We start from the raw sequence: 20,627 nt of genomic DNA, 5'->3' as shown, positions 1-20,627 counted from the left end.
GCCTGAAGTTGCTTACACACAAAATCCCCAATTTCCAACTGTGTGTTGAACTTCAGTAGCACACACTTCTATAACTTCTCATCAGTTCATCAGTCTCTCTATAAATTCAGTAGGTTATCTTCAATTTTCATTTGATGTTGGCATTATTCTTATATTAAATACTCCAGCAAAGCTGAAGTGGGAGCAGACAAATATGAGAATCAAATCTTTTCCTAGAAATATTCAGATTTCAACTTGTTCTTTTAAAACCTGCAACCCCAAAGGAGTTATTTACTATTTAATTTTTCTTGCTGTAAAAACTAGTTTAATATCCAATGGACATTATTAACACATCAATTGTTTTGAGCTGTGTTGGAGCAGCAAGATCATTTTTTTGAGTTAATCAATTTTGAAATGTCCCTAACACATAGGGACCCATTAACATATTATGCAATGCAATAAATTCTAGAAAAATAACAGGAATCAAAATAACTTTATTAAAGTCAATACATGTATTAAGATTAAACTGTTTTATAAAACAAAGCCAAGAGAAAGTGGCACATTCAATTTATAAATATATCCAATAAGAGATTTCAAAATTATATTAATCAAAATATTTTATAATATAAGTTTAAAAAGACATGACATAAAAAATCATACTTTAACAGATTTTAAAATATCAATATCATAGAAAATATCTTCTCCATCATAATAGGATGCAGTTAAAATTTAACAACAGAAGGAAAACTAGAAAATTCAGTTTTCATAAAAATTAGAAAGACTCTCTAAACAACCTAATGGATTAAATAAACAAGGAAAAGTAGGAAATACTTAGAGATGAATAAAAACAAAATTTATGGGATACAGGAGGAAGTTTATAGTTCTAAATGTTTACATTAAAAAAGAAGAAAGTCTCAAATCAACAACTTACATTTACAAGAAGACAAACTAAACCCAAAGACAGCAGATGACAGGAAATCATAAAAATTGCAGCAAAGACAAATGCACTAGAGAATTTTAAATATAGAAAAAAAATCAATGAAACCAAAAGTTGGTTCAAAAAGATCAACAAATTGACAAACTTTTAGCTACACTGACTAGGAAAAAAGAAATAAGACTCAAATTCCTAAAATCACAAGTGAAAGTGAAGACTTTACTCTTGATTCTACAGAAATAAAAAGGATTATAATAGAAGACTATAAACAATTATATGTCAAAAATTGGATAGCAGATAAAATGGGAAAATTCCTAGAAACATATAATGTACCAATATTAAATCATGAAAAAATAGAAAAATATAAATAGATCTATAATTAGTTAGGATATTGGATCAAAACTTACCAACACAAAAAAAGCCCTAGACCTAATGACTTCATGTGTGAATTATACTAAAAATATGAAGAACTAACACCAATCCTTCTCAAACTTTACTAAAATATTAAAGAAGAAGGAGTACTTCCTATGAGGCCAGCATTCTTAACTATCAAAACCAGAACAAGACATAGCAGGAAAAAAAACCAACAAATCAATATCTTTTATGAACACATGCAAAAATCTTCAACAAAATACTAACAAACAAACTGCAGCAACATATTAAAATACTAAGTGGGATTTATTCCTGGAATGCATGGATGGTTTAATATATAAAAACCAATCAATGTAATATATCAAAATAAAAACACAACTGTCTCATGTGATATAGAAAAAGCATTTGGCAAAATTCAACATTATATATAATAAAATACTCAACAAACTAAAAGAAAAGGAAACTACTTCAATGTAATAAAACCACATATAAAAATTCAATAGCAAAAATCATACTGACAGATGAAAATCAGAAAGATTTTCTCTAAGATCAGAAACAAAGCAATGAGATTTACTTTTGTCACATCTATTGAACAGAGCATTCAAAGTTATAAACAGAAATTATTCAATAGAAAGGAATAAAAGACATCAAAATTGGAAAGAAACAAGTAAAGTTATTTTAGTTTGCAAGTGATATGATGTTTTATGTAGACAGCACTAAAGATTCAACACAGACACACACACAAAATGTTGAAACTGATAAACAAATTTAGGGAAATAGTAGGATTCAAAAATCAACACACAAGAATTAGTTTTATTTCGATATACCAATAATGCACATCAGAAAAAAATTAATAAAACTATTCTGTATATATATAGCATCAAAAAGATTAAAACAGAGATTAATTTAACCTGAAATACAACACATTAGAAAAAAAACTCAAAATAATTGTTGTAACAAATTAAATAAGACATAAATAAATGGAAAGACACCCCATGTTCATGGATTGAAAGAATTAGTATTGTTAAGATGTAAATACTAACTAAATAACTCTACAGAGTCAATGCCATCCTTTTCAAAATTCCAACATTTTTTCAGAAAGAATCTCTTCTAAAATTCATAAGGAATCTCAAATGATCCTAAATAGCTATAATAATCTTGAAAAAGAAACACAAAGCAGGACGACTCATACTTTTTGATTTCAAAACACTGCAAATCTCCAGTTATCAAAACAGGATGGCACTGATATAAAGATAGACACACAGACAAATAGAGTAAGATAGATATCTCAGAAATAAATCCTCACCTATATGGTCAGATGATTTTTTACAGTGATGCCAATACTAATCAATGGGGGAAATCATCTTTTTAAAAGAAATGATAGTTGTGGGGAAACTATCTATGTGCAAAAGAATAAAGCTGGACCCTTTCCTAGAACCATATATAAAAATTGACTCAAAATGGATCAAAGATCTAAATATAAAACCAAAAAACAAAAATCCTATAAAACTCTTAGACGAAAACATAGAGCAAAACCTTCACAGCATTTGGCAATGATTTCTCAGATGTGACACTAAAGGCACAGACAACAAACCAAAAACTTAGCAAACTGGAATTGATAAATTTTGTGAGTACATCAAAAATACTAACAACAAAATTAAAAGGCAGCCCAGAGAATGACAGACTATATTTGAAAATTATATATTTGACAAGGGATTAATATCCAGAATATACAAATAATGAGTTTTAAATAGCGCACACTTGGCTGCATAACATTGCTCTCTGTTCTTCTTTGATCTATACACCTTTGAAAAGTACATTGGACCTGTTCAATAACATCAAATTTTTGCAGTAGCCTTTACCAAAGTGTGGAAGTTCTCCAGTTTTTATTTGGAGTGCTGTGTTGAAATGGTGTTTCAGTTATTTCTTGATGAAAATATTTAGGTGTCCGCTACTAGAAAGGTTAAAAGACCATTATTGTTTTTTTGAAAGAGCATATCAGATCCACCATATCAGTGATCAAAAAATCAGGCAACGCTTTTGTGTACATTATGAGTAGCCAAGCCCAAAACAATACAAATAAAACTTATTATATGGTAATTGTTAATAAATATTTATATTTTCTGGCCTTTTGACATGTGAATTTTGATGGTTTTCAAGTAAAGTCATTGCAACCCTATTGATGGGTATTAAAAAACTGAAATAAGCTATTTAATGAATAATTTAGCAGACTTAAAAATGTCTACCCCAGGATGACTGGAGTTCAACTGTTATCAACAATTTAGTTAAGAAATCTAGGGTGTGTGCTAGTGAAACTACTTGAGATCTCAGTAGAAGAAGAAAGCAAGTATTATTAAATTATTATACAAAATTTATTATTTATCCTGAAACTGGCATATAAGGAGAAAATTCAATTTTTCAGGACATAATGTCAAATGTTTGATATCAACTCAGTTCTAATTTCAACAGAACTTCTGATTACATTGTTAGTCTTTGTTACCATCTTTACCCTAAAGAGAATCATACACTATACAAGTTTATCATAGCTTTACTTTAAAGCTAAAGACTATGTTTAATCTATTTGAGGATGTTTTTACACATTTAGTTGTGCCAGTCTATAATGTATACTTCCCTTCAAGAAAATGTGCTTTTCAGTACACAGCCAACTAGTAAAAATTACCATCTGGCTATGTTAAAAGCAGCTCTCCCTCTTTTTCATTTCAAATTACCCTCAATCCACTCAGAATCAAATTCTTCATATACTTCTAAAACTCTTGACTCAAGGTTACAGTGAAGCAAAATACTGCACTTATTTTTTAAGTAAAAAGAGCTGACTGGTATATAAAATACCCTTCTATACACTTAAGATTTCTTGTTAAATTAAAAATTGAGTTTTAGAATATATAGGGCAACCTCTTCCTGATTACTGATGATAAAATGATTTTGTTTGACTCTACTGCGTTTCTATTGCATTAGAAGTGCATAGCATATAACCTTCCTTACATTACAGGTGTTAGTGGAGTATCTGTTGCTATTCTGAATGGTTTTCCCCAATAGGTAATCTGAACTTTCTCTAATTTTATCATTTCAAGAGTCACCATTGAATGCCTCTTAAGAATGTCGCATGACCTGCTTTCTTTTCTACTTTAAAATTCTGAGGACTCACATATGTACATTAAAATGCTCTTAAGCTGATTGGATAACTGGCAAGGTTGAAAGGTGACTAGCAGACAACTTCCACAGTCAAGTATCAAAAGTGTTATCAAACTTTTGCATTAATCCCGTAAAGAAGACAATACTCATAATTTATTATGCAAAACAAAAAGTACGATTGAAATTTCAAATCTAAAAATCATAGGATCTAAGAATCTTCAAGTGAAATATTTGCATTTTAAGAATAAAAAGTAAACACATTTTATATGATAATTTGTTACACTCAATATTCATGCAAATATGCATATTCAATAATTAATGGGCATGACATATAAAATATTATGCACATCTTTCCCACATAGCAGACATTTAATACAGTCTCATAAATTATTGTTTGTAAACAATAATGATCAAAACCTAATATTTAAAACACACTATATAATTAACACTGTCTTCCAAAATTTATGTGCATCACATTTTAATCTCCATAACAGCCTTATGCTACAGCTACAGAGGGTGCCAAAAAATGCATACACATTTTATGAGATGTTAGTTATATATGACTTTTCAAAGTTGAATTAAATTACTGTAGCAATATGTAGCATGACGTTCACTCAACCCAGCATCTGCCATTTTATTTGACCATTCTACCTGTTGCATGATGATACCAACATTTATTTGATCAATGCCATCTTGTGAGTGAACATCATACTTAAATTGTGTGCCCATTTTTTGGCACCCCCATATATTCTACCTGTACAACTGGGAAACTTGAGAAACTGAACAGTTAAATCATTAATTCCATGTGCTTCAGCAATTAAATAACAGAGCACAGGTTGAAATACAAGATTGTGTGATTATTTTGCCCAAGTTCTTCACTGCTATGAGAAGCTAACTTTCTGTGAAATATTACTGAAAAATACATTGACCCTTGTTTTCATTGATCTTACACACAGAAGATGATGCTGAATTGTAGCAAATATAATGTGTTCATTAACTTCTGATATTGACATTGAAAAATTGAGCTAATATTTGAGCTAGCTGTAATGTTATGATGTCAAAAGTATTAATCATCTTGTTCCTACTGCATAAAATAATATTTTATTTGAATACTTCACATGGTGGAAATAGTTGCAAGAATTCTTTTCAGAAGAACAAAATATAAATATCAGTTTAGTATATTTTCACATCACTGGGAATCCTATAACAGGTTTATTTATTTTCTTACTAGTAATCCTTGTCCCTATGCTTAATAGCTTATCCTTCTGAAAACAGAGAATTGCTACAAAAGTTACTGGAGTCAAGGAGAGTCAGCACAAACATCTATACTGCACTCAAATTTTTAAAGTCAGACATGCATGTTTCAGTCAGATTCTCTTTAGCTTTAAGTGAATAACCCTCTGAGTCTTCTAAGACTGTTTATATGCTTTATATATACTTTGTATCAATAGCTAGGCACAGCCCAGCTTTGTATAGCTCTGAATACAGACATTCACCATTATTTCATGTGAAAATAAACTACTACTTCCACAGCCGCAGGTACTGCTGCTTAGAATACCCCCAAAAATAAATGTAAGGAAGATCTGAGGTCATTTGTCTACTTTTATTCATTGGACCACAATTTTTTCTTTATAATTTCAGCATAACAACGCATACTGAGCAGCAGAAGAAAACTAAAGTCATATATGTTTGGCTTCAACTGAAAGTCAAAATCAAACAACCTCATGGACGAATAAATAAAAGTGGTGGGTCTGGAGCCCCTAGGGTGCCTAAGTGTTTTCTTTTTCAAGGACGGACATCCTTCTTAAAGCAGAGTAGCGAGAGGGAGCCTCCGTGTTCCACAAACCACGCAAGTGTACACATTCTAGAATTTCTGAGACTTTATTTAATAAGAAAATGTAAGCACTTTGTAAAATCTTAAGCCCATAATGGCAAAGAATGCTGCCCTATATAACTTAAAATTTTGGAAGGCGAGGACTTCAATTGGTATTACTTTTCATCCAGCTAATAATAACATAAAAATATATACTGCAAATGTAGACAATCTTAAGTTTAAAAAGTGGTCACGAGCCGGGCTTGGTGGCTCAGCCTGCAATCCCGCGCCTTGGGAGGCTGATGTGAGTGAATTGCCTGAGCCTGCAACTTCGAGACCCACCTGGGCAACTTGGTGAGACCTCATCTCTACAATAAATCAAAAAATGAGCCGGGCGTGGTAGCGCTCGCCTGTAGCTCCAGCTACTTGGAAGGCTGAGGCGGAAGGATCGCCGGAGCCCAGCAGGTCGAGGCTGCGGTGGCCGGGAGCGGCCACTGCACTCCAGTCTGGGTGACAGAGTGAGACTCCAACTCAAAAAAAAGAAGTCAGTTTCTGATTTTTAATTTTTTTGTTTTCTGAGTTGGAGTCTCACTCTGTCGCCCAGACTGGAGTGCAGTGGCCGCTCCCGGCCACCGCAACCTCGACCTGCTGGGCTCCGGCGATCCTTCCGCCTCAGCCTTCCAAGTAGCCGGAATTACAAGCGTGCTCTACCATGCCCGGCTGATTTTTTGATTTATTATAGAGATGAGGTCTCGCTGCCCAGGTGGGTCTCGAACCCGCAGGCTCAGGCAATCCACTCAACTCAGCCTCCCAAAGGCGCCGGATTACAGGCTGAGCCACTGAGCCCGGCTTAATTTTTTTCTTTATTATTAAATTAATTTAGCATTTGTAGCATTTTTCAAGGCTCCTACGGATATTTTTAGGAAATAGACTTTATTTAAAAAAGCAGTGTGGAAACAAAACTACGAAACTTAGACAAGATTAAATGGCAGAATTGCCAAATACTAGACTAAATGATATCAACATTTTCTCTAAAAATTTCCAACTTGTTAATTAACTATTATAACGTGTTTCTGTTATTTCCATTTGCACAGATATTGATTGACACTATTCCTACCTCTCCGATGAAGACTCACAGGCACCCTGGCAATGGTGCTTCTGCCCGACATACAGTGAGAGTTGCTACTCACTAATTTTCAGTCATTGGTGCTTTATGGCCCCAGTTTCTTTAGTTGAGAAGAGAATAGTTTCCAGCTATGCTCAACCACAGTAGAGCCTCCCTAGTTGTACAGAAATCAGATTAATACTACTTCTGTCTTACATAAGTAATTATCTCTCCCAATTATAGCCAGATGGAAATTTGCTATTTAGTTATTTTATGCTAATAAATTATAGATCAGATGCACACACAATCTTTGATTTGATTCTCACACACTAATCCCATAGTTATATTAGCACTTCTTTACTGAGAAGGAGAATGAATCACAGAAGACTGGAAATTTTCATAAGGCTTCTTTCAACCACAGTGCTAACTGAATGCCATAATTGTTGATACCAAGGATCATATCATTTTAAGAACAATAAACATTGGGAAGCAGTGACAGATGAGTAACAGGAAAAAAGTAAATCTGAAAAATTGAGAAATAACAATAGAAATCATTTAAAAATTATCTAAACAGAAACTTCTATATATTTTAGTAATGATAAACAAAGAGTAGATGAAGTTACTCTTTAACTATGTAACTATCTTAGTCACTTATATTAGTATTCATTTTATATAAGTAATCTGACAAAGTATTTGGCTTTGCAAAAATGTCTTTTTAAAAATACCGGCAAACTATTAAGTTGTATAAATATTTTAAATTAAATTTGTATTCAAGCTAGATCTTATTTACCCAATTGCCAATATTCATTTAGAGTACCCAATTAGAAAATAATTAAATCTCTGACATTGATAATTTTCTAGATATTGCCAACCACTTTATATCTGGTCAACTCTAATCTCAAAGTATGTCTCTTCTTCCAAATTATAAGCATACATTATAAGTTTTAAAAGTAACTCAGTGTTTTCGGTTGTGAAAAAGATTACCAGAGATCTATTTCACGTGTTATTCTTTATATTTTGGGGACATGATTACAAAATACATTATAACTCCACAAAAATAAAATGAATCTATTATCAATTTATCAGAAACACCATCTATGTAAACACACATCTTTGTATCTTTTACATGAGTTTTGTAAACTGCTTTTCTGTTGCTATTGAATAAACTTAATGTGAATTAAGTTTAATTCATTCTGAAAGCAAACGTATCTACATATTTTAGTATCTCAAAACTACTTATTGCACAATATGAATATATAAAATACAGTTTTCAAGAAATCATTTGCGAAATTAAACTGAAAGAACTGAAAACATGACAAATATGAGAGGGAACCCCCTCCCAAAAAATTATTTTTTGGAAGTCAGTCCCTTTGCAATACAATCTTCTCCCATTAGGAACCCATCGGCATCAGTGTACCAGCTAATGTTGTGAGAAGCTACATCAGGTTTCAGTGAATTCTTTTTTTTTTTTTTGGAGATTCTTTCCACACGTTTGCCCATTTTCTGATGAGTGATTTACAAGCACACCTGCCCACCTTCACTGAGGGTTCAGCAGTTTTTGAACAAAAGGGCATGATCCTTATTTGCTCGATTTCACCATGAGTAACTATTTTTTCATTTCCAGATGAAAAACATCCTCAAAGGGAAACGGTTTACTGATGTGGAAGAGGTGAAACAATAAATGGCAGAAGCACTAAAGGCACCAAAATTGATGAATTCAATAACTGTCTTGAGTAGTAGAAAAAGCATCTTGATAGGTTTATTGCATCAAATGTTGAATATTTTGAAGGTGACTGAAATTTAAACATGTTAGAATAAATACACATTTTTAATAAATAATTTCCGGGTTTTGTGGGGTCTTCTTCCTTCATAGTTACCAAACATGGAGACTAAGTACTAGCAGTACAATTTAAAAGACTATTTTAGCCGGACTCGGTGGCTCTGCCTGTAATCCCGCACCTTTGGGAGGCTGAGGTGAGTGGATTGCCTGAGCCCGCGGGTTCGAGACCCCCCTGGGCAGGTGAGACCTCATCTCTACAATAAATCAAAAAATTATCCGGGCGTGGTAGCGCTCGCATGTAATTCCGGCTACTCGGAAGGCTGAGGCAGAAGGATCGCCAGAGCCCAGCAGGTCGAGGCTGCGGTGGCCCGGAGCGGCCACTGCACTCCAGTCTGGGCGACAGAGTGAGACTCCAACTCAAAAAATAATAAAAAATAAAAGACTATTTTGAGAAATTTACATATGAAGTAATAAATGGAATTAAAGGACAAGTCATAATTTGTAAAATTAAATCACCTACAGATACCAACAGTACTTTGACAATTTTGACTTGTATTTTTAAATTTATTTTTGTCTAGGTCTTACTCTGCCACCCAGGCTGAAGGACAGTAGCACAACCACAGCTCACTGCAGCCTTGACTTCCTGGGTCTGTGCTCAGGTGATCCTTCAGCCTCAGCCACCATGCCCAGTCAATTTTTAAATTTTTTTTCGTAGAAAATTGGTCTCACTATGTTGCCAGGCTGGTACTCAAGCAATCCTCCTGTCTCAGCCTCCTAAAATGTTGAGATTACAGGCACGAGCCACTGTAATAATACTTTTCTCAAATAATACTTTTTATTTGCTAAATCAGAAACCATTCTGTCTAGAACTTCATAGCAGCAGTTCCATCTGCTGCCTAGCTGCCTTTGTTTCCATGTCCTGCTGTCATTTCAGACTAATCTGAAACAAATTTAACATTCTCTCTACAAAATTAGTCCCCTTTTCTTATTATCCTGGTTTTCAAAATTTGTATTTTTCCAGACATTGTTTTGACTACTACTTTTCTCTTACATTTATATTTATTTCATCTTATTTAATTTTTTTATTTTATTTCTGAGTCACCCTTTCACCCAGGTTGGAGCAACTATGAACTGCTGGACTCAGGTAATCCTTCCTCCTCAGTCTTCCAAGACACTGGAACCCGCCACCACCCCTGGCTAATTTTTTTTATTTACTGTAGAGACAGGGTCTTGCCAAGTTACCTAGGCTGGTTTTGAACTCATGGGCTCAATTAATCCTTTTCCCTCTGCCTCCCAAAGTGCTGGGATTATAGGTGTGAGCCACCATGCCCAACAACATTCATATTTAAGTAGTACGCTTTTTTTAATCTTTATTTTTGGTGTGAGGTCTCACATCTCTCCCTCATTATTTCTATCACCATTCCTTGCTCCTGGGTTCCTAGGCCTTCTTTAGTCCAATGTTTCTTTCCTGTAGTTTGTTACATACTATATTGCCATACTTGTCTTCCCCACTCTGTTTTTACACTTCAACAGCAGATTGATTCTTTAGCCTCTATCATCAAATCCCTGAATATTCTGGCCAAGATCAGCCTTTCCAGACTCATTGGCTAGAAGTGGCAAACATAAACATATCTGCCATCACAAATTGCCAAAATTCTGCACATTGCCACCTGGACCCACTTGTTTTCATGCTTTGTATGGTCCATATCTCAACATTTAAATGCCTTTTTCTCAGTGGTAGTATAAATTACCACAATTAGGTTTTCCATTCATCCCAAGTTATTTTTGCTAAAAATAAACCCTGAACTTGCCTCCATAATACATTCACTTGTTATCGTGAACTGCAAATTTACCTTCCTTTGAACTCTCACTCTTATCGAATTTGACATCCATTTGGCTCCTTTACATGTAGTCTTACATCATTACTCATACTCATCCATAATCCAAATTTTTGTCCCAGTAATCCCTAACATAATTACGTGGGGTTTCTTTCCTTTAGAAGTTGCTTACATGAGAGTAACAAGTCAAACTGGTAACACAAACACAACTTGTTTTTTCTCTCAAGAAGGTTTCCATTTTCCAGAATGTCTTTTGTCTCTACCATTGGCTCAACACAACACCCAGTATCCCTGCCCACTTCCACTCTCTATTGCTCCCTTCACTGCAACAAGTTCCCAGTCAATGCCCAGAAAATATGTTCCAGGACATCATACTCACTTTAGAATACTTTCTGAACTTTGCACCTCTTTAACAATCCAGTATACCATTTTTGTTGTATTTGGCACATTTGCTTTTTTATTGATCATTTCTATGCATATTTCATAACTCTTACCAATGTCTGTGTCTTAATAATTTTATTTCTAAAATATCTTCCTCAAAATAGTCCTTTGATAAGCATTTGCTCAATAAGCATTTTTTGGACTCATCGGAGAAGGGGGGAAATGAACATTTAACTGACTTAGCACCATTTCCTACTTCTATGAGGAAGGTGAACTGTCCAGAATTTGGGTCTGAGATATCATTTTTCTAAGCACAGAACAGAATATTGTTTTTCAGTCGCTCTACAATAAGCTTTGGTTTTCAAAATAAGCAAAGGAGAAATAACAGAAATTTTGTACTTATTTCAAAATTCCACTTACTTTAATATGTACTTTGGGCAAGTGGTACTCATATAGCATTTTCCAATTAATGGAAAAGGCAAAAGGATATATTTTTAAATACGCAGCAACATCTGTTGGAAATACATCTCTTGTAAAGCTTAAGAATCTATAAAAGCACACAATAAGATTTCAATATACATGTATTAGTGTATGTATGTTTTCATGATTTGGCTATGTAACCCGAAATTTTCCAAATTTGGGCAACTTTTCAAATTAATGGAATTTATTAGAATTTGTACATCAGCCGGGTTTGGTGGCTCAGCCTGTTATCCTGCACCTTGGGAGGCTGAGGTGAGTGAATTGCCTGAGCCCACGGGTTCGAGACCCTCCTGGGCAACTTGGTGAGACCTCATCTCTACAATAAATCAAAAATTAGCCGGGTGTGTTATTGTGCACCTGTAATTCCAGCATCTTGGAAGGCTGAGGTGGAAGGATCGCCAGAGCCCAGCAGGTCAAGGCTGCAGTGGCTGGGAGCGGCCACTGCACTCTAATCTGGGTAACAGGGTGAGACCTCCAACTCAAAAAAAAGAATTTGTACATCAAAAATTAGTTAGTTTTATAAATTTTTATTAATCTAGTTGGTTAAAAAATTATATGCTACCACAAAATTTCAAAATTATATAATTTTTAAAAAATAAAACGTTTAACAAAGTAGGATGAATTCAGTTCTTCTTTCTTTACAGATTAAGAAAATGAGAAATCAGATGGTAGCTCCTTATTCAAAGTTTTGCCACCAGCAACTGAACTAGGACCTTGGCCTTAGCATTTTAAAGTTATTATTCTGCTTATTTCTCTTACTTTGCTCCAAGTTAATGATAGCCTTTCTCACACAAATATTACCAAAAAGAGGTATGTTGAAGCTTCATGATTGTGTTCAGAGATCTCTGAGAGAGATGATAGTTCATTTTTATATTTTGATGTACAGCATGATTATTTTATTCTTTTTTTTTCATATTTCAATGAAAATGATTTCTCCAGGAAATTCTAACACACTTTTTTTCCCCTTAAAGTCTCAAATCTATCTAATGATCTGTAGTGTACTTTGTTATTTAGTAGCCATAATCACATCTAATTGTTCATGTCCTAACTATTAGAAATATAGGGACACAGAGCTTTGGTCGATAAATGAAAATTTTTTTAAAAAATTCATTTCAAGAAGACCTTTTAAATATTCTCCATTAAGAGTTTTGAATTTGGGTGGGCTCGATGGCTCAGCCTGTCATCTCAGCACTTTGGGAGGCCAAGGAGATTTAATTGCCTGAACCCGCGGGTTTGAGACCAGCCTGGGCAACTTGGTGAGACCTCATCTCACAATCAATCAAAAAATAGTCAAGTGTGGTAGCAAGCGCCAGTAGTTCCGGATACTTGGGAGGCTGAGGTGGAAGGATCGCTGGAGCCCAGCAACTTGACTCTGGGGTGGCTGTGAGAGTGCCACTGTGCTCCAGCCTAGGCAACTCAATGAGACTACAACTCAAAAAAAAAAATGTTTTGAATTTATTGTCAAAATGGTTTGTAGAATAAGTTAGAAGGAGCCGGGCTCGGTGACTCAGCCTGTAATCTCGCGCCTTTGGGAGGCTGAGGTGAGTGGATTGCCTGAGCCCGCGGGTTCGAGACCCGCCTGGGCAGCGAGACCTCATCTCTACAATAAATCAAAATATCACCCGGGTGTGGCAGCACGCGCCTGTAGTTCCAGCTACTTGGAAGGCTGAGGCAGAAGAATCTCCGGAACCCAGCAGGTCGATGCTCAGGTTGCCGTGAGCGTGCCATTGCACTCCAGCCTGGACAAAGGAGGACACTCCAACTAAAAAAAAAAAAAAGAATAAGTTAGAAGATTAAAAACCATTTTGGCCAAAGAGGTTTCATTAGCATGGAGTGTTTGCAAATAAATTATTTATTGACGTTAATTTCATATTTCTGAAATAGTTGTAGTTTTTTTTTTTGAATTGGAGTCTCACTCTGTCGCTCAGACTGGAGTGCAGTGGCCGCTCCCGGCCACCACAACCTCGACCTGCTGGGCTCCGGCGATCCTTCTGCCTCAGTCTTCCAAGTAGCCGGAATTACAGGCATGCGCTACCACGCCCGGCTGATTTTTTGATTTATTGTAGAGATGAGGTCTCGCTGCCCAGGTGGGTCTCGAACCCGCGGGCTCTGGCAATCCACTCACCTCAGCGTCCCAAAGGCACAGGATTACAGCCTGAGCCACTGAGCCCGGCTAGTTGTAGTTTTTAAAAGCATACTTGTACCTCACTTCGCCTGGTTTGAGATCAGGTACCCTTACTGATGTTATGTGCCCCCATCCCCACTGGCAGCATTCCACTACTATCAAACATTTTCTTATAGTGTTATGATAAATGTTCAGGATCTGCTTATGAGTGAGACATTAGGCACTCATGATTCTGTTTCTGTGATAGATCACTGCTGCAAAGTCCCTAATTTTGTCCTTTTTTATGACTGCATAGTAATCCATCATTCATATATAGCACATTTTTTTTATCCGGTCCATTTTCGATGGGCAGCATGGTTGGTTCCATGTTTTTGCTATTGTGAATAGAACTGTGGTACACTTGTGTGGAGGCCCAAACTTTACCTGGGTAATGACCTCTTATCTACCTAGTCGTAAATTGTACCCCACATCTTTAAAATAAATACAAATCTAAAAAAATTATTAAAAAAGAAAAGAAGCCAGGCTTGGTGACTCAGCCTGTAATCCTGTGACTTTGGGAGACTGAGGTGAGTGGATTGCCTGAGCCCGTGGGTTCGAGACCTGCCTGGGCAACTTGGCAAGACCTCATCTCAACAATAAATCAAAATGAGCCGGGCGTGGTAGCACGTGCCTGTAGTTCCAGCTACTTGGAAGGCTGAGGAGGAAGGATCGCCGGAGCCCAGCAGGTAGAGGCTGCAGTGGCCGGGAGCGGCCACTGCACTCCAGTCTGAGAGACAGAGTGAGACTGCAACTCAAAAAAAAAAGAAAGAAAAGAAAGAAAGCACACTGTAACATGCTTTGCATGTGACAACATTGTTCATAAATTTTAATATCCTATGAATGTGTTGAAGTGATATTTTTCAACAAGAAGAACCGCATCCCCAGTGTGTTCTTTGTAAACAACAAAATATCATATATTTTGTCATTCCCTTTGTCAACTTTTTTTGTAATTGGCTTTAACAAAGATATATTCTTTTTTTTTTGTTGTTATTTATTTTTTATTTCTCTGCAACCTAACTAGACATGGAAGGGAGTAAGGAAAATATGGAGCCCAAAGAATTGTAGTGAGAGCACAAAGATTATAGGGATACTGCAAGCAAATGGGATGGAGGGGGTGCTCTCCTGGGATACAGAAGGAATGATTTGGTAGCTTAAGGTAAAACAAGCTAAATTCATTAGAGTTGTCCACAGTCAGCAATGGTGATCTTGCTGGTCTTGCCATTCTTGGAGGCAAAGCTCTTCATGACTTCCACAAAATTCATGCCCTCTTTCACCTTGCCAAAAACCACATGCTTGCCATCCAACCACTCAGTCTTAGTAAAGCCGTGGAAAAACTGGGAGCCATTTGTGTTGGGTCCAGCATTTGCCCTGGACAAGATGCCAGGACTGGTATGCTTCAAGATGAAGTTCTCATCTTCAAATTTCTCCCCATAGATGGACTTGCCGCCAGTGCCATTATGGCATGTAAAGTCACCACCCAAGCACATAATCACTGGAATAATTCTGTGAAGGTAGAAACCCTTATAACCAAATCCTTTCTCTTCAGTGCTCAGAGCATGAAAGTTTTCTGATCTTTGGAACTTTGTCTACAAACAGCTCGAAGGAGACTTGGCCCAAGGGCTAGCCATCTATGGCGATGTCAAAGAACACGGTGGCTGAAGAGTAAAGGCTCAAGGTGGCAACGTCTGCAAAACCAAGATACATTCTTCACAAATGCTTTTTAAAAATTTTTCATTTTAAAGATGTTGGGTACAATTCAGTTAGGTATACAGACGGTCATTGGGTCATTGTAGAAGTAGTTCTAATAGGTGATGTAAGCAGTAAAATACTTTGTAAGTTGTGGAGAAGAATGGAAAGAGGTTTGTAAATGGTCATGCTATTTACAAGTAAAAAGCAAACTTTGGAAACTAAAAAAATAAAAAGCATATTTGTTGAAAACATGAAACTTGTTATAAGACAGGCTTTTGGTCTTTAAATGCTACAGGAATAAAACAATATAAGATTAGCCTTCAGTTCTGTTCATTATTAAAATTGTTTTCCTCTAGAATCAGTATTCCAGCTAAAGAGAATATGCGTGTTAAATTTGGAAATAAATAATGCATATACTTTTATTAAAAATTGAGCAGTGAATTTAGTAAAGATATAACAGTCTTATAATGTCATATAAACTCTATTTTCTACTTACAAACAACTTGAAAATAGAATTCAGAAGAAACATCAAATTAAAGTAATTTTTCCTCCACAGACAATTCAAATAATCAATATATATCCTTTAGAATGTTTCATGTTACCCATAAATGATATTCTGTGGGCATGTCTTGTACATCGCTTAAAATGTAAAGAATTACAAACGCCTCATGAAAACCCACCTCTCACAAAACTAACAAATAGGAATGATTTTCAAGTTTCAATTGAATGTAACAAATGCTAATCAGTACTTGTTAAGTATTAGGAATTTTTCTATGTTTCAAGAATACCTTACGGAGCAAGTTAAACATTGTTCTCATTCTTGCAAACTGTATATTCTATTGAAGATACCTTTTAAAGGTAGAATAACGATTGAGCAAAAATGATCATCCTAAGAAATATGCCCTTGTGCTTAGACTGGAAGGACAAAAAGGAGTTATTTGGCAAAAATTGGGCCAAAAAACAGGCAACAATCCCTGTGAAAAAGGAGCAATTAAGGCCTGGCCATACACATGCAAAAAATGAAATTGGACCTTTACCTTTTTTTTTTTTTTGAGTTGGTGTCTCACTCTGTCACCCAGACTGGCATGCAGTGGCCGCTCCCCGGCCACCACAGCCTCGACCTGCTGGGCTCCGGTGATCCTTCTGCCTCAGCCTTCCAAGTAACTGGAACTACAGGCTCATGCTACCAGGTCCAGTTCATTTTTGATTTATTGTAGAGATGAGAGCTCGCCAAGTTGCCCGGGTGGGTCTCGAACCCACGGGCTCAGGCAATCCACTCACCTCAGCCTCCCAAAGGCACAGGATTACAGGCTGAGCCACCGAGCCCGTCTGGACCTTTATCTTATAGAGAACACAAAAGCCAACTCAGGATGGATTAAAGATCTAAATGTAAAGTCTTAAACTGTAAGATCCCAGAAATAAAAAACAAGGGAAAAGCTTCTTGGTCAAAATTATTGGCCTTGGCAATAATTTTTTGACTATCACATCAAAAGCTTAGGTGACAAAAAAAAATCAAATGAGAGTATATCAAACTAAAAACCTTCTGCACAACAAAGGAAACAAGCAACAAAATGAAAAGACAACATATGGGTCAGAAAAAAATATTTTCAAACTACGTGTCAGTTCCTTCTTGTATATCTTACAGAAATTAGCTAGGAAGCCCTCTGATTCATGGATTTGGGGGGGCAGGGAAATTTCTTGTGATTGAGTTGATTTTCGGCATTGTTATTGGTCTGTTTCAAGTTTCAGTTTCTTGTTGATTCAACCTTGGAAGTTTGTGTGATGGAAGAAAATCCTCCATTTCCTTTCAATTTTCTAGTTTATATACATACAGATATTCATAGTAACCTCTGATAATCTTTTGAATTTTTTTCGGGGTCTGTTGTGATATTGCCTTTTTTCTTTTTCATTTCTAATAGTGTTTATTTGGATTTTCTCTCTGACTTTTTTGTTTTCCTTTTGTTTTTACTTTGTTAGTCTGGCCAGGGATTCATCAATCATGTTTATCTCTTCAAAGAACCAGTTTGAGGCGGGCTCGGTGGCTTAGCCTATAATCCCGTGCCTTTGGGAGGCTGAAGTGAGTGGATTGCCTAAGCCCACAGGTTCGAGACGCCTGGGCAACTTGGAGAGACCTCATCTCTACAATAAATCAAAAAATGAGCCGGGCATGGTAGTGCACGGCTGTAGTTCCAGCCACTTGGAAGGCTGAGGCGGAAGGATCGCTGGAGCTCAGCAGGTTGAAGCTGGGTGACACTCCAGTCTGGATGACAGAGTAAGACTCCAAGTCAAAAAAAAAAAAAACAGCTTGTTGCCGGGTTGATCCTTTGTATAAAATTTTTGTTTTCTATATCCAGCAATTGTGACTTTATCTTAGTAATCTGGATTTTTCTTCTGAAATTACAATTTATATAATCTTGCCTTTCCAACTCCCTTAGGTGTGACATTAGGCTCTTGTGATTTTTCTTTTTTTGACATGCATGTGCAATGTTCTGAATTTTCCTCTCGACACTACCTTCATGTCATCCCAGAAATTCTGATAGGATGTCTTTGTTTTCATTTGTTTCTAGGAAACTTTTATTTCTATCTTGATTTCTGTGTTGACCCAGATGTCATTCAGCAGTGTGTTGTTTAGTGTCCATGCCTTTGTGTGTTTTGGAGGGATCTTGTTGGGAGCAATATCTATTCTTATCCCACTGTGATCTGAGAAGATGCATGGCATTATTCATACTTGATTTTTGTCTGAGAATGTGATCAATCCTAGACTGCATTCCATGTGCTGATGAGCAGAACATAAACGTTGTAGTTGTTGGGTGGAGTGTTCTATAGATGTTTATTCAATCCATTTGATCAATGAACTGAGGCTCCGTATCTTCTGCCTCAATGATCTGCTAGGGCTGTTAGTGGGGTATTGAGGTCTCCAATCATGAGTGTGTGGAGGTCTATGTCCTTTCTTAGTCTACTAAGTAATTGTTTTATCAAACCTGGTGCTCCTGTGATAGGTGCATATATGTTTAAGGTGAATGTTTCTTGCTGTGAATTAAAACTTTTATCACCATTTAGTTAGTATCTTTCTGTCTTTTTTAACTTTTGATGGTTTGAAATCTGCTTTGTCTTATATCAGAATAGTCACGCTTACTCTTTTCTGCATTTTATTTGCTAGAAAGATCCTTTTCCAGCCTTTAACTTTGAGCCTACAATTACCCTTTGCAGTGAGGTGAATTTCTTGGAGGCAGCAAAATATTGACTGCTAATCATTGGGGACTATATTAACTCATTTGCAACCACTGATGTGAATTCACATCATTCCAAATTCTGTTCCTGGTTGCCAGAGATGTGAATTTACATCATTGCAAATTCTGTTTCTGAATGCTGCAGTGTTGCCATATGTATGTGTTATTATGTTTTGCTTGAAAATGAATAGTCAGGCAAGGAGAGAGAAAGTTAATTGAGGTGACTATCTGATATCTACTGTGCAATGTTGCTGATTTACATAGTTGGTAAAAAATCGCAGATTGGCCATAACTTTGTTGCAATCAGTGTTGTATACTTATATTTTGATAATTTCATGGACTTCAGACTTCAAAGTTAGAAATAATTTATCATCATTATGGAAAATAAAGAAATATATGCTGCTGGTCTCAGTGGCTCAGCCTGTAATCCCGCACCTTGGGAGGCTGAGATGAGTGAATTGCCTGAGCCCGCGGGTTCAAGACCCACCTGGGCAACTTGGCAAGACCTCATCTTTTCAATAAATCAAAAAATCAGCCAGGCGTGGTAGCACACGCCTGTAGTTCCAGCTACTTGGAAGGCTGAGGTGGAAGGATCATGGGAGCCCAGCTGGTCGAGGCTGTGGTGGCCGGGAGCGGCCACTGCACTCCAGTCTGGGTGACAGAGTGAGACTCTGAGAAAAAAAAAGAGATTTCTCAGGTCGAAGGTGAATCTAGTTAACTTATTAGTGATAGTAAGTCAGATAGTGTTGTAATGATGCAATGTAAATGCAGAAATATAACACAGATATGCCAAGCTCAGGGCTCAGCCTGTCATCCCAGCACTTTGGGAGGCTGAGGCGAGTGGACCGCCCAAGCCCACGGACTAGAGACCAGCTTGGGCAACTTGATGAGACCTCATCTATACAATAAATAAAAAAAAATAGCCAGGCATGGCGACGTATGCCTGTAGTTCCAGCTACTTGGATGGCTGAGTTGGAAGGATCACCTGACTTTAGCAGGTCGAGGCTGCAGTGGCCATGAGACTCCAACTCAAATTTTAAAAAAAGAAATATAACACGGATAATCTATGACAGTGAATCTAGTACTGGTTGAACAAATCAGACACTGAGTAAACAAAATATAATCCAAAGAGAAAATTAGAAGTGTTTATTGATAATCCAGGTGTCAAGGTATTTCCAAATGATCCTCAAAGTATAAGTTAAGTTGTTGGACTATTTATTGGAGATGATTTTATAGAAATGATCTCAGCTCAAACTTGTATTATAATCAGATTCACCACAGATTCAAATGGCCAAAGAAATTTTTAAAAAGTGGAGCAATACTACAGTGTCCGAGATGAAAAAAAATTCTAGCATTAAGTATTTTGATGGGACTAGTGAAGAAGACCATGGTACATAATTATTGGTCAACATGTCCTTCAAGTATAACATTTTGCTTTTCAAAATTAATGACACAGGCTGGGCTCAGTGACTCAGCCTGTCATCCCAGAACTTTGGGAGACCGAGGCAAGGTGGATTGCCTGAGCATGCAGGTTTAAGACCAGCCCGGGCAACTTGGCAAGACATATCTTTATGATTAAAAATAAAAATAAATAATAATGATAGAAAATTTTTTCTTACAAATGTTGCATTTACATTTTTCCAAATATGCAGAAATGCAATGAAATCCAAACAGATTATACAAAATTGAACCTATAATAAGTTATGTTT

At 36.3% G+C, this 20,627-nt stretch overlaps 1 pseudogene; it reads right to left on the bottom strand.

Annotated features, from left to right (window-relative positions):
- Positions 1–15,174: 15,174 nt before the first annotated feature.
- On the bottom strand, positions 15,175–15,486 carry LOC103263563 (annotated as a pseudogene).
- Between the last annotated feature and the right edge of the window lie 5,141 nt (positions 15,487–20,627).

Source organism: Carlito syrichta, unplaced genomic scaffold (genome assembly GCF_000164805.1).
Source record: "Carlito syrichta isolate Samal-C Ts95f unplaced genomic scaffold, Tarsius_syrichta-2.0.1 Scaffold93865, whole genome shotgun sequence".
NCBI lineage: Eukaryota > Metazoa > Chordata > Mammalia > Primates > Tarsiidae > Carlito > Carlito syrichta.
Note: the sequence above shows the minus strand (reverse complement) of the source record. Positions and strands in the feature narration are given on the sequence as shown.